The 13,428-nt window shown below is 38.6% G+C and overlaps 1 long non-coding RNA gene and 1 pseudogene across 1 annotated transcript; both read right to left on the reverse strand.

The window, feature by feature from the left end:
* Positions 1 to 1,754: 1,754 nt before the first annotated feature.
* On the reverse strand, positions 1,755 to 13,422 carry LOC120595403 (uncharacterized). The gene is made up of 3 exons (XR_005650816.1): positions 13,212 to 13,422; positions 7,932 to 8,076; positions 1,755 to 4,705 (listed from the first exon to the last, which is right to left on the reverse strand). It is a non-coding gene; the product is annotated as an uncharacterized LOC120595403 (long non-coding RNA).
* LOC120595857 (uncharacterized) lies at positions 11,674 to 11,792 on the reverse strand (annotated as a pseudogene).
* Positions 13,423 to 13,428: the final 6 nt, after the last annotated feature.

Consider the following 13,428-nt stretch of genomic DNA (forward strand, 5'->3'; position numbering starts at 1 on the left):
ATCTACAAAAAGAGGGAGTTAGATTAGATGGTTTCCCTCTTCTCTGGGATTGCTTTAGTGAGACAGCTGGTATTGTTAATTGATAAGGAAGCAGTTCAAAGAGGATCCATCTGTTTTTAATTAAATTCCATTTGAGACATCTTTATAAATGCTCTGGGTCTAGGAGATAACATATTAGGAGATACTGAAAACATACATATTGAAGCCATATGGCAATATATAAAGGACAGACCCAATTAAATAGAATTAAACCAGTGACGGGTAAGAACCAGGAAGCCTATGCTTTCAGAGATTTGGGGAGGGAGTTAAAAGTTTATTGGGCATCAAAAAAGTAAGAGTATTTTCAATGGAAATTGGATGTTAGCAGAAACATCATTTCAGGAAACTGACATTCCATGGCCTCTGACATAGTATGAGAAAGTAAGGAAAATAAGCAAGCAGAAGCCAGAGGTGAAATAGGAGAAATGGTTGGAAATGTCATCTATGGGAATGTGAAATGGGAGGAAGAGGAGCAAAACACAGAGCGGATGACAATTCCCACCTACAACTTACATTTACCCACGGGTTTTGTCTTTTCATTTTTGTTTTTTAATTCAATAAACTTTATTTTCTTAGAGTACTTTTACGTTCATAGCAAAATTGAGCAGAAAATACAGAGTTCCTATTTGCCCTCTGACCCCACACAAGCACAATCTCCCCCACGAGCAACAGCTGGCACCAGAATGGTGCACTTGTTACAACTGATGAACCTATATTGATTCATCGTTATTGCCCACAGTACATAGTTTACATCAGGGCTCACTCCCGTTGTTGTAGACTGTTTTTTGAAAAAAAAATATCACGACATGTATCCACCACTATAGTATTATACGGAATAGTTTCACTACCCTAAAAATCCTCTGTGCTCTATCTATTCATATCTCCCTCCCCACTCACCCTTGGCAACCACTAATCTTTTTACTGTTTCTATAGTTTGACTTTTCCAGAATGTCATATAGTTGGAAACATTTAGTAAGCAGCCTTTTCATATGGAGTTTTTTCACTTAGTAACATGCACTTAAGTTTCCTCCATGTCTTTTCATGTCTTGATAGCTCATTTTTTTAGCAGTGAATAATATTCCATTTTATAGATGTAGCAGTTTATTTATCCATTCACCTACTGAAGGGCATCTTGGTTGCTTCCAAATTTTGACAATTATGAAAAAAGCTGCTATAAATATCCATGTGCAAGTTTTTGTATGGACATAAGTTTTCGATACATTTGGGTAAATATCAAGGAGTGTGACTGCTGGATCATATGATAACAGTATGTTTAGTTTTGTAGAAAACTTCTAAACTGTATTCCAAAGTGGTCATACCATTTGGCATTTCCACTGGCAATGAACGAGAATTCCTGTTGCTCCATATCCTCACCAGCATTCGATGCTGTCAGTGTTTAGGATTCTGGCCATTCTAATAGGTGTAAAATGGTCTCTTGTTTTAATTCACAATTCTCTAATGATATATGATGTTGAACATCTTTTCATGTGTTTACTTCCCATCTGCATATCTTCTTTGGAGAGGTATATATTCGGATCTTTTGCCCATTTTTAAGTTGAGCTGTTCATTTCCTTATTGTTGTTTTAAGAATTCTTTGTATATTTTGGATAATAGTCCTTTATCAGATGTGCCTTTTGCAAATATTTTCTCCCAGTCTGTAGTTTGTCTTCTCATTCTCTCGACCATGTTTTTAAAATAGTCGACATCTGGTTAAAATGAACAAAGTCAACTTTGAAGGAGAAAAAAAATCACAAAACGTATCCACTAAAAGGAGCATAATGGAACAGTGGCCAGTAGGGGAGAAGGAGAGGGTAGCACATAATATAGTCTTATCTCAGTATATATGTTCTAGTATACATATACAAGGCATGGGTACAAGTACTAAAACAGCTTTCTCACACCATGCAGGAAAACTCATTTTACTGAGTATATATAAGCTTCAGAGGAATGGCTGGTATGGCTAGCACCATTGGCCTTATTTTTTCTCTCTTCTTTCCATTCTTTTCATAATTCATCTAAAACATTTTGTAGGGGAGGGAATGGAAAGAGAACAGTTTCAGAGATATTTTGAGAGATACACAGGCAAAGACACAATGACTGAGAGTGACTAGAGAGGGGATTCCTGTTACTAATTTAGAGAATTACAGAAAAGGAAGCAGGTAAAAGATGAAAAGAATTAGCTCAATATTCAGCTTGTCGAGTTTGAGGTAGCTTTTGCTTGAATCTCAACCCAGTCAATAAAATCCAGGTTAATTTACAATGCCCTCATTCAGCATCATCTAATGACAAAGAGAAAAGTATATGTAGAATGCTATTAACAAAAAGACCTAGTATTTCTTAGAATTTTTTAACTTTTTATTTTGAAATTACATAAAAAGTTGTTTTTAAAAAGTTTTATATATCTTTCACATAGCTTCCTCAAAGGCTACCATTTTACAGAACCACAATATAATATCAATCATACAATTAATGCTATTACTTAATACTATTAAGATGAATAACTATTAATTGGTTATATTGATTAATATTGACACATAATATTAACTAATCCATAGGCAATCCAGTGCTTAAAATTTTCATGGCAATAATTATTTCAAGAAATTCAGAACGGTGCCCGACACACAGTAGGCACTGAATAAATACTTGTGAAAGAATGAATAAATGAAAAATAATATTAGATGGGAAAGTATACCAACATCCAGTGAGTTACCAAAAGCTGAGTTAGGAACTTTACCTGAGTTATCTCATTTCATCTTCATTACAACCTGTGAGGCCAGCAATTAATTATCACTGATTTCATACAAGGAAATTAAGGGTACAGAGTTTTTGCCCATTAGAACATGCTGGATGGATTGGAAAGAAAAAGACAAATTTCAAGCAATAAGTACAGCTTAGAGACAGACCAGAACATACTCTCCTCACCCTCAGAAGCTGGGCCATTTTCCTCAGGGACACATCTCACCTGGCAAGTCGTACCACATACCACAGAACGTCTGGTTTTTAACACTTCCAAACGTGGTCATCCTCTTCAATTCCATGAAATTCTGATGCAGTGGTTCTGTCTGCTCACTTTTGAAAGAAACCCTTCAGTTGTAGCAATACCATGCCAATAAAGAAAATTCTATCTTAAGGGCTCCTACCCTCTATTTTCCCTTCCACAGGCCTCCCCATACCTACCTGTTAGAGATCATCGCACCAAAGCCCACCCTACTTCAGACTTCTCCCTTCTTCCTCTGCCTAAGCCAGGCTCATCTGGCCTTTGGCCTGTTCTTCATGGCTCCCCCTGGTGACTGACTAATTTGACAGCTAAGGGGCAGCAGAGATATGTAACTTCTCTGCAGATTCAACACTATATAGGGCTAATGTCTCATCCTGGACTAGTTCTTAGCAAAATTGCAAATGGGTGATGCCATCCCAGATAAGCATCCCACTCCCACCAATTCCTGCCCTTTCCCAGGCACCTTTGGCATTCAAGCAGCTATGGAACCCACAGGAAGCCCTCTGGGAGCCCCACTGGGCTATTCTCTGTGCCTCAACTATTTCCTTCCATACTTTTCACAAAAATAAAACTCATTCGCATCCTGTTGTACTCTCTAAGGCCCTCCGGGCTTCTAGGGAAAAAAAGCAGTCAATCTAGGCTAACATATTCATGAATATAAACATGCCTCCAGGAAGAAATTTGCATTTTATCAATTGTGCCTTCCTGGTTAAGAGGTTTGAGATCAAAGAAGCAAATCAAATAGTGGAGATGTGGTTTTGGTAGGAGAGCCTTGGGCCATTGCTTCAGCTACAGAGCGATTTTTTTTTTTAACCTCTGTAACTCAATGACCCTGCCTATCAATGACTTAAAGGAAAGAGTAGAAACCCTGCTGATTAAATGCAGGAGACTCACTAAATTAGACAAGGCACAAATGACTGACTTTCAAGGGTAAGAAGGAGCTTAATAGAGACATTATGTAAGTCTTACATTAAAAAACTAAAAACATACCACAAACAACATGGAGATCACATGGTTCAGCATCACCCAGCAGGAAAGGTATGAGGGGTTCAGAAGGGTGACTTTGGGCACACAGTGCTCTACATAGAACAGGGTTCAATAATATGTGTGGATGGATGGTTTAGAATGCAGAGAATTCTAAAACATACTCAGCAGAGTTTTGAGTCTGTGGCCACTAATGTAGCCTTCTCAAAAATACCCTCTGCAAGGGCTTCCATCTTCTCTTCTTCCTCAGGGGGTTCTTCATTCATTGCTCTTGATTCTTTTCTAGCCCTGAGTTGTCCAACTCCTTATCTGTCTGTAAATGAGTCTCCATGACCAAATGTCAAGAGAGTAATTTTACTCCAAAAAGCAAAGACCTAAGTGTGCATCGTTTCTTCAACAATGCTGGTTCTCAGTGGGAAAAAAGTTCTTAAATTTGCAGACAACCGCGATTCTCATTTTGCCAATGCCCTGGAATGCATATTACTATAAAGATACTGTAGTGATTAATTCTGTGTGTTTGACAGATATTTGTCCTTTATAAGAAAACTAGGCATGATCTGCAGTGGACTTGAAAAAACCTTTTGGAAGAGTTGTGAAGTCTTCATCCCTAAAAGTCACAAAGATAAATAGTGCCCTCTTCTAAGACGGATGTTTGAAACGAATATTCGCCAGGCCTTTCCAACTCTAGAAAGACACAATTTTAAGGAAAATTATTTTTCTTTTTCTTTTTGACTTTTGCCAAAACTAACATTGAATTGGGTTCAACAGAGATATGGAAGCTTAATCATCTATCCTAGATAGTGATGGCGTGTTCCCACCAAATGCCCTCTTATTCTTCCCAGCCATAACCAGTTACATAATATGTGAGGCCCGGAGCAAATTAAAAACGTGGACCCCCATGTTCAAAAATTAAGCATTTCAAGATGACAACAGGAGAACATTAAGCCAAGCATGGGGTCCTTGTAAGTGCAGAGCCCTGTGCAACTGCACAGGCCTGCAGGCCCACAAAGCCAGTCTTGCTTCCAGCTCTGTGATTCTGTGCCTGTGCTGGTGAAGAGAGAATCTGAAATCTCCAAATCCTCTGCTACCACCAGCCACCACAGATATAAAAAGTATGCAATATTTTCCCAAACAAAGGCAAAGGACCCCTAGTAATGATATTGTTAATCCACTCTTCTCACAATGAAAGAATCAAAATGCAGGCAAGAGCAGCTCTTTCATGAGTTAAAGTGTTCAGTACAACTGTTAGGCATCTGTTCAGCCTGTTTCCTGAAACTGGGACACATGTTGCTTTGGATGGTGGGATTTAAATGGGAAGAAACAGATGCTGTCAACTCAGGTACGTTAATAACGTTATCTCAAAATGCAATAAAGCCGTATAAACTTCTGAAATAGAAGGTGACTTGAAATTACCAACAAATGAATGAAAACAAAAAGACAGTGATCCTTGGAGGTCTGTCCATTGTGCAAGAACACCCTAGAAACAAGAAGTGAAAAAGAAGAAAATGGATCTGACCTGCCCCTCTAGTTCTGCTACGATGGCATATAAGGAAACGACAAAAATCAATGTTAGATGAAATGGGGCGGGGGCTTAGCAACATAAGCATGGCCAAGGAGAACAGTTTAAAATGTCTTTAGAATAAATACATCTTTCAATTCTATTCAAATCTTTGTGAAGAACCTGGGAGGAAGTGGTTGGACCCAAATAAAACAAAGCCCAGTAGGGATAGTAGCTAGAAAATAAACTGCAGCCTGGGAAGCTGTTTGTAAGCAGGACAGAAAATAATCCATGGGTCAAAAGTTGAACATGTGATACAAAATAGGATTTCATATTGAAAAGCTCACTTTGTTCTGATCAGGTATTTCAAAGGTATGTTAACCTAGATGCCTAAAAACAATAGACAGGGCTGGCTTAAAAACCTGGGGCATGCCTACCCACCATGACCTGCCCAGTGAGGAATTTAAGATCAGATCACCCTGTGAAGTTAGTTACTTTACATAGAACCTCTTTTTATTAGTTTACAGGATGTGACCTCAGCATAATATCAACACTCCAAACTCAGTTAAACTTTGGGTTTCTCTCCTCCCCCACCTTGGAAGCCAACAGAGGGGAAGCTTGGAGAAGGAGGCATGCTTGGTTTAGTCTCTCTTCCTTGCTCTTTCTCCTTCCCCAGATTGTCGGTCACCATGTTTGATTCTTTCAGGGTCAAACCCAAGACAAGAGGAGATTAGAAGGAAAAGGGTAAAGAGGTAGATAATGTTGTATGAGCTGGTAGTGCCCTCTTGGAGGACAGAAGGACTACTAGGAGCTTCCTCCAGGAGTCAGGCTGGGCTCCCTTGACTGAGGAATGCCTCTCTCCCATCTGCAGCTTAACAGCTTTCCCCTGGTCACCTATTTGCCTATAGAAATCCCTTTGCCTGTCCAGGAGTTCCTCTTTCATAGGATCCCTTTTAAGAAGACCCAGACCAGCTCCCTTCTGCATGATCACTGGATCCTCGGAAAACATGTGCCTTTGCTGCACCATCAGAGAAAGCACAGCTCCCTTCCAATGCAGCCTCTTCACTAGGTCACCAGGATTGGGCAGCTATAGGCATAGCCTCCAGCTTTGACACATTTCAGATATGAATTCCTCAAACCCTAAGGGACACAATGGAAACTGTCAGAATAGTCTTCTTGAATCCCTTCTAATTTGTTTGAGAGGAAAGGCCACAGCATTCTAATAATCCTTCAAAGAAAGAAGGTTTTCAGGCTGACAGAGAGATGAGTGATGAACTAAAGCAGCTAAGACAGGTTTTACAATCTCCTTAATATGTCCACATAGGTAGTTAAACACTCAGTTACTGTTCTCAGCATTTAGAGCCATTGTGGAATTTTGAAAAATGGTTTCATTCTAACACACCATTACAGAATTTACAGGGGAACAGATTTCCAGCCAATAAACAACAAAAAATTCTAACAACAAAAAATGTATCCAGATCATAAAGTTGTAGTCTACCAGGTTGCAGGGGAATTTTTGGAGAGTAGAAGGTGGGCAGGTAACACCTAACATTTTCTCACTCTAGAATTCTATTATTTTTATAAGTGTCTACCCAAAAACTTAAAAAGTATATTTTTAAAAAAGAAAGTAATCCCAAGAGGTTATGAAAGAGAGTGCATGATTAGGTAGCACACATGGTATTCAGAAGTGCTTAGGAGAATTCAAAAGAAGGAAAGTTCTTGATAGGGTAGAGTTTAGTTAGGAAGGATTTATCTGCTCTAGTAGTACTTACTCCACAATTTAAATTTTTTCTAGTGTTCTTCACTACCAGGCTGTGAACAGCTCAACGGTATGTTTTATCCATAACTGTATTCTAAGGCTTGGCACGTTACCTGGCATGGCATAGATGTCGATAAAGATCTGGTATGTAAGGCTGTCCAAAGTGTTAAAGGCTGCAGTTGTCCAGTCCTGCATCAGGAATAGCAACCAAAGACCATATGCACAGGCAGTGACAGGTAGGACATAAGAGAGTGACTGCAAGATACTGCTGATTGTAAGATGCACCCCAATTTCAGAAAGAACATAATTTTCAGCTGGAGACTATATTAGAATAGAAAGGACAAAGAAATCCTTACTCCTTCCACACCCCCATTTTTCTGACTAGAAAGAAAATTCCAGCAAGGCATGATTGCTTGTCATTTGAAGAATCACCAACTCTTCGTTCTTATACAAGCCTTCTGGTAGCTCCATGAGATTTCTATGGTTGCCGACCAGGAAGATGCTTTAGGCATTCATCTAAATTAAGCCCAACCCTCAGGAAGCACAGAGATCTACTGTAAGATTTTAAATTTAGACATTACAGGACCCAGGCAATAACCACAGCTGGGCCTAAAATTGCCTTGCAGGCTATGTTGTGACACACTTTGTAATACCTATGGGAGAGGAGTGATCTCAGCAAAATGGCAGAAAGGAGTTCTCTACCATTTTCCTTCCAAAGAACACTAATCTTGACAATCGCCCATGGACAAGGGTATCTTTGGGGAAGTCCGAGAGTCCAGCAAAGAAGTTCCAGCATACCTTTGGAGAAAAAAAAAAAATCCAAATTTGTATGCACTGAAGAGGATAAGAGAAAGAGCTTCACTAGTATCACTGCCCCGCTAAGGTGTTACAAAAAGGTGCCAAGAGAGACCTTCTTGGCCTATGATTTCTCCTTCAGAGGAAAGTGAAAGTGAGTGAGCAACCACCTTCCCCAGCTGTGCAGGGCATTGACAAACAGGCCCACATCTTTCTTACCCATCCAGAATACTGAAGTGTGCTTCGTGACAAGTTTCGGGTAGGCAGCCATGGCTCTCAGAGGGTATCAAAGTAACATAGACTCCAACAAGAAAGCTGCTCACAAGCCACTGGGGATGCCATATCCATAGATCCCCCAACTGACCTGTAGGTACCCCCAGTGCTCTACACACCTCAAGCAAAGACCTTTGAGCACAGCAAGTACAAGCCTTTGCAGATAGCTTTTGAGCATGTGTAGAAAGCCAGCCTGAATCTACAAGACTGGGAGAAAGTACTCAAACTTAAGCATTCAAAACTACCCTATGGAAAGCAAATAGAAGGCTGTCAGCACTCAGCCTGGCTTTGCAGGATTGAGAAAAGGCAGACAATTAAGAATTTTGCCCCAAGAGAGAACAAGAAGTGTGAAGCAGGCATATCCATAAAAGGTCTAAGAAAGCTTTAGGATCCCTGGGAGGGCTTGACAGAAGATAATTCTCCCCTGAAGCCAGTCAGTGAATACTGCAAAAAGTCACACCTTCTTGAAATGCAAAAAGAGCAACATAAGACTTCAAGGAACATTAAAATAATCAAGGAAACATGACACTACCGAAGGAATATAATAATAATTTTCCAGCAACCAAACCCTAAAGAAATGGAGATCTGTGATTTGCCTGATAAAGAACTCAAAATAGTTGTTTTAGATAAGTTCAGTAAACTAAAAAACAAAACAATACAATACAAAACAAAATAAAACAATACAAAACAAAAAAAACGCACAGAAAAATTCAATTAAATCATAAAAATATGATCAAAATGAGAAGTTCAAGAGAGAGACAGAAATCATAAAAAAGAATCAAGCACAAATTCTGGAGCTGAAGAATACAATGAATTAAGTTTTTGAAAATACAACAGAGAGCACCAATAACAGAAGTGATCAAGTAGAAGAAATAATCAGTGAACTTGTTGACAGTCATTTAAAAATTCCCAGTAAGAAGAAAACAAAGAAAAAAGAATAAAAGAGTGGAGGAAGTTTATCTGAATTATGGGGTACTATCAAGTGAAACAATCTATGCCTTATTACAGAAGAAGAGGAGGAAGAAAGGGACGGAAAGCTTATTTAAAGGAATAATAGCTGAGAACTTTCCAAAACTGGAGAGATCTGAATATGCAAGTTCATGAAGCTCATGTCCCCAAAAGGGTTCAACCCAAAAAGATCTTCAAGACCATTAAAATTAAACAGTCTAAAATCAAACACAAAGAGATAATTTTAAAACAGCAAGAGAAAAAAATTTTTTTTTGCACACAAGGGAAACTTCATAAGGCTATCAGAAGATTTCTCAGCAGAAACCATGCAGGTGAGGAGAGAGTAAGATAATATATTCAAAGTGCTGAAAGAAAATACTGCCAGCAAAGAATACTTTATACAGCAAAGCTGTCCTTCTCAAATGATGGACACATGAAGACCTTCCCAGACAAACAAAAGCTAAGGGAGTTCATTACCTCTAGACCTGCCTTAGAAGAAATGTTGAAAAGAGTTCTTCAAACAGAAATGGTAGGATGTTAATTAGTAAAATAAAATCATGTGAAAATAAACCTATAAAGGTACATATATAATCATATTCAGAATACTCTATTACTAGGGGAGCATTGGTAGTATAGTGGTGAACATAGCTGCATTCCAGAATATTCTATCACTATAATATGGTGTGTGAATCATTTAACTTGAGTATAAATGTTAAAGAACAAAAATATTAAAATTTGCTATAGCTACAATAGTTTTTTAATGACTACATAAGGTAAAAAGATATAAATTGTGACATCAAAAATATAAAATCGGGAGGGCGTAAAAGGGTAGTTTTTGTATGTAATTAAAGTTGTTATCAACTTAAAATAGACTGTTATAAATATACGATGTATTATGTAAACTTCTAGATAACCATAGAGTGAAAACCTACAATAGATACAATAGATACACAGAAGATAAAGACAAGGGAATCAAAGGGAATTTGGATTAAAATTCTCCAATCAAAAGGCACAGAGTGGCTGGATGGATAAAAAAAAAAAAAGACATAACTATATGCTGCCTATAAGAGACTCACTTCAGCTTTAAGGACATACATAGGCTGAAAGTGAAGGGATGAAAAAAAGATATTCCATGCAAATGGAAATCAAAAGAGAACAGGGTTAGCAATATTCATATAGGACAAAATAGATTTTAAGTTAAAAGCCATAACAAGTGCAAAAGAAGGTCATTATATGATGATAAAGGAGTTAATTCATCAAAAGAATATGACAATCATAAATATACGGGCACGCGACACTGGAGCACCTAAATATACTAAGCAAATACTAACAGATTTGAAGGGAGAACTAGGTAACATAATAATATTGTATAAAGAACTCATACAACTCAGTGGCAAAAATAAAAAATAAAAAGAAGACATACAATAGCCAACAGATATGAGAAAAGTTGCTCACCATCACTAATCACCAAGGAAATGCAAATCAAAACCACAACGAGATATCAACTCACTGTCAAAATGGCTTTTATGAAAAAGACAACGGATAACGAGTGGTCAGGAGGATGTGGAGAAAGGGGACCCCTGTACGCAGCTGGTGGAAATGTAAATTGGTACAGCCACTATAGGCAACGGTGAGGAGTTTCCTCAAAAAATTAAAAATAGAACTATTATATAATTCAGCAGTCCTACTTTTGAGTACATATCTGAAGGAAATTCAATCAGTATCTCAAAGAGATATCTGTACTCCCATGTCATTGCAGCATTATTCACTACAACCAAGATATGGAAACAACCTAAGTGTCCATCAATAGATGAATAAATAAAGAAAATGCTATATATAAATAAAGCATATGTTCATGTATGTATATATATCTCTATATCTTGTACATATGTATACATACATACATACATATCTTATAGGAAAACAACTCTTAGGAGATCTTGCCAAGTAAGTCAGGAAACATCGACTTCACAAACACTAGTAGACGCTTAATGAAAAACAGGAACAGGTGATGGAACATAGTAGAAAATCCAGAAATAGCCACACACACACACCTGGTTTTAACACAGGCACAAAGGCAATGCAGTGGAAAAAGGAGGTTGTTTTCAACAAAGGGTGATGGAACAATCCTATAATCATATGCAGGAAAATGAACTTCAATCCATACCTGTGGTAGACAGGATAATGCCCTCCCCAAAATGTCCATACCCTCATCCCCCAAAACCCATGAATAAATAAATACACACACACACACACACACATATACACACACACACACACACACACACACACACACACACTTTTAGGCAAGGCAACTTTTGCTGACTCACAGATTGCAAGGACCTTGTCAGTTTACAATCCCTTATTTTTTATTTTTTACGCCTACAGCACCTGGTCTTCCTGAGTGGTCTCCCATCCAAGTACTAACCAGGCCCAACCCTGCTTAGCTTCCAAGATCAGACAGGATCGGGGTTGTTCAGGGTGGCATGGCCGTAGACACCATAATATTTTGAGAGTGAAAAGACAGGCCATAGACTAGGGAAAAAATGTTTTCAAATCATATATTTGACACAGGACTAGAATATATAAAGAACTCTCAATACTCAGTAATAGCAAAACAAATACAAAAAAATTAGCAAAAGACTTGGACACTTTACCAAAGAAAATATATGGATGGCAAATAAGTACATGAAAAGATGTTCAAAAGCATTAATCATAGACAAATGAAAGTTCTGTACATAGTGTATAATTGATTTTTTATAACCACAGATAAATATAACACAAGTATTGGCAAAGATGTGAAGCAACTGGAACTCTCATACACTGATGATATGAACTTAAAATGGCATAACTACTTTGGAAAATAGTTCCGTAGTTTCCTAAAAAGTTATCCTATGACCCAGCCATTTTATTCCTGGGTAGTTACCCAAGAGAAATGAAAACATATGTCCATACAAAGACTTTTCAATGCGTATCCAATAGCAGCTTTATTTGTAACAGCCCCAAACTTTAAGGAACTCAAAGGTCCATCAACAGGTGAATGAATAAACTGTGACATGCTAATATAATGGAATAATATCCAGCAACAAAAATGAATGAATTCTTGATAACAAAACAGATGAATCTCAAAATAGTCTAGGCGAAAGAAGCAGACCAAAAAAAAAAAGAGTACATATTGTATGATTTTTTTAAAATAAAGTTCAGGGAAATGCAAACTAATGTGCAGTGACAGAAAGCAGATCAGTGCCTGGGGAAAGGGGTTGGGGAGCGGCAGGAAAGACGGATTACAATGGAGCAAGAGGAGCCTTTTGAAAGTGATAAAAAAAAGTTCACTATCTTGAGATGGTTTCACGATTGTACACAGCCTTCTACACTTATCGATTTGTCCACTTTAAATATGTTCAGTTTATTGTATGCTACTTATGTCTCCATAAAGCCATTTTTAAAATATAAGAAAATAATTTTTAAAAATACATAAAAGGATCAAACAGTGGTGCTAACAAGTTATATTAGCCAGGCACCACCAGATACGGGTAAAGCAGGGTTCTTTGGCTGCCTTGCAAAGGTATGCTGAGTTAAGCGAGGGCACCAGCGGTCGAGAGGAATAGAACTGCTTATCCTCTCAGGTCATCTGAGGGGTACGTGAGATAGTGGATGAAAATCTATGTGGTAAGAAGAAAGATAACGCCTCAGAGAAGAGTTAGAGGAGGGATGCTTGACAGTGAAGCCCGGGCAGGTTCTTCGTCCTCCCTTACTTCCACCCTGTTGCCAAATGGATTCCTAGTACCTGTTTCCTAGTTCTAAATTTGTGTGAGCAGTTTGTTTTGTACAGATAACGTTGGGTGGTGTCCCGCGTCTAAACTGCGACATTCAATCAATAGTGAAAGCAACCCCTTCCATCAGTGAACAGAAATTACCTCGCCACGATCATTAGGGAAATGACGCAACCACGAAATCCCGAGCCTCAAATTGCAACCTCTGATCCGCTCCGGTCCCATAGTTTTTCCTCCGCCCCATCCCGCCCCACCCTCCAGCCCCGCCCGGCCTTTTCCTTCCGGATAGGCTCCCCTGGGCGGGGCGGGGAGCGGACTCGGCCCCGGCCCCGCCCACGGCGCGCGTCCCCGCACCTCAGCG

The sequence above is a fragment of the Pteropus medius genome, unplaced genomic scaffold (assembly GCF_902729225.1).
Source record: "Pteropus medius unplaced genomic scaffold, Ma_sr-lr_union100, whole genome shotgun sequence".
Taxonomy (NCBI): domain Eukaryota; kingdom Metazoa; phylum Chordata; class Mammalia; order Chiroptera; family Pteropodidae; genus Pteropus; species Pteropus medius.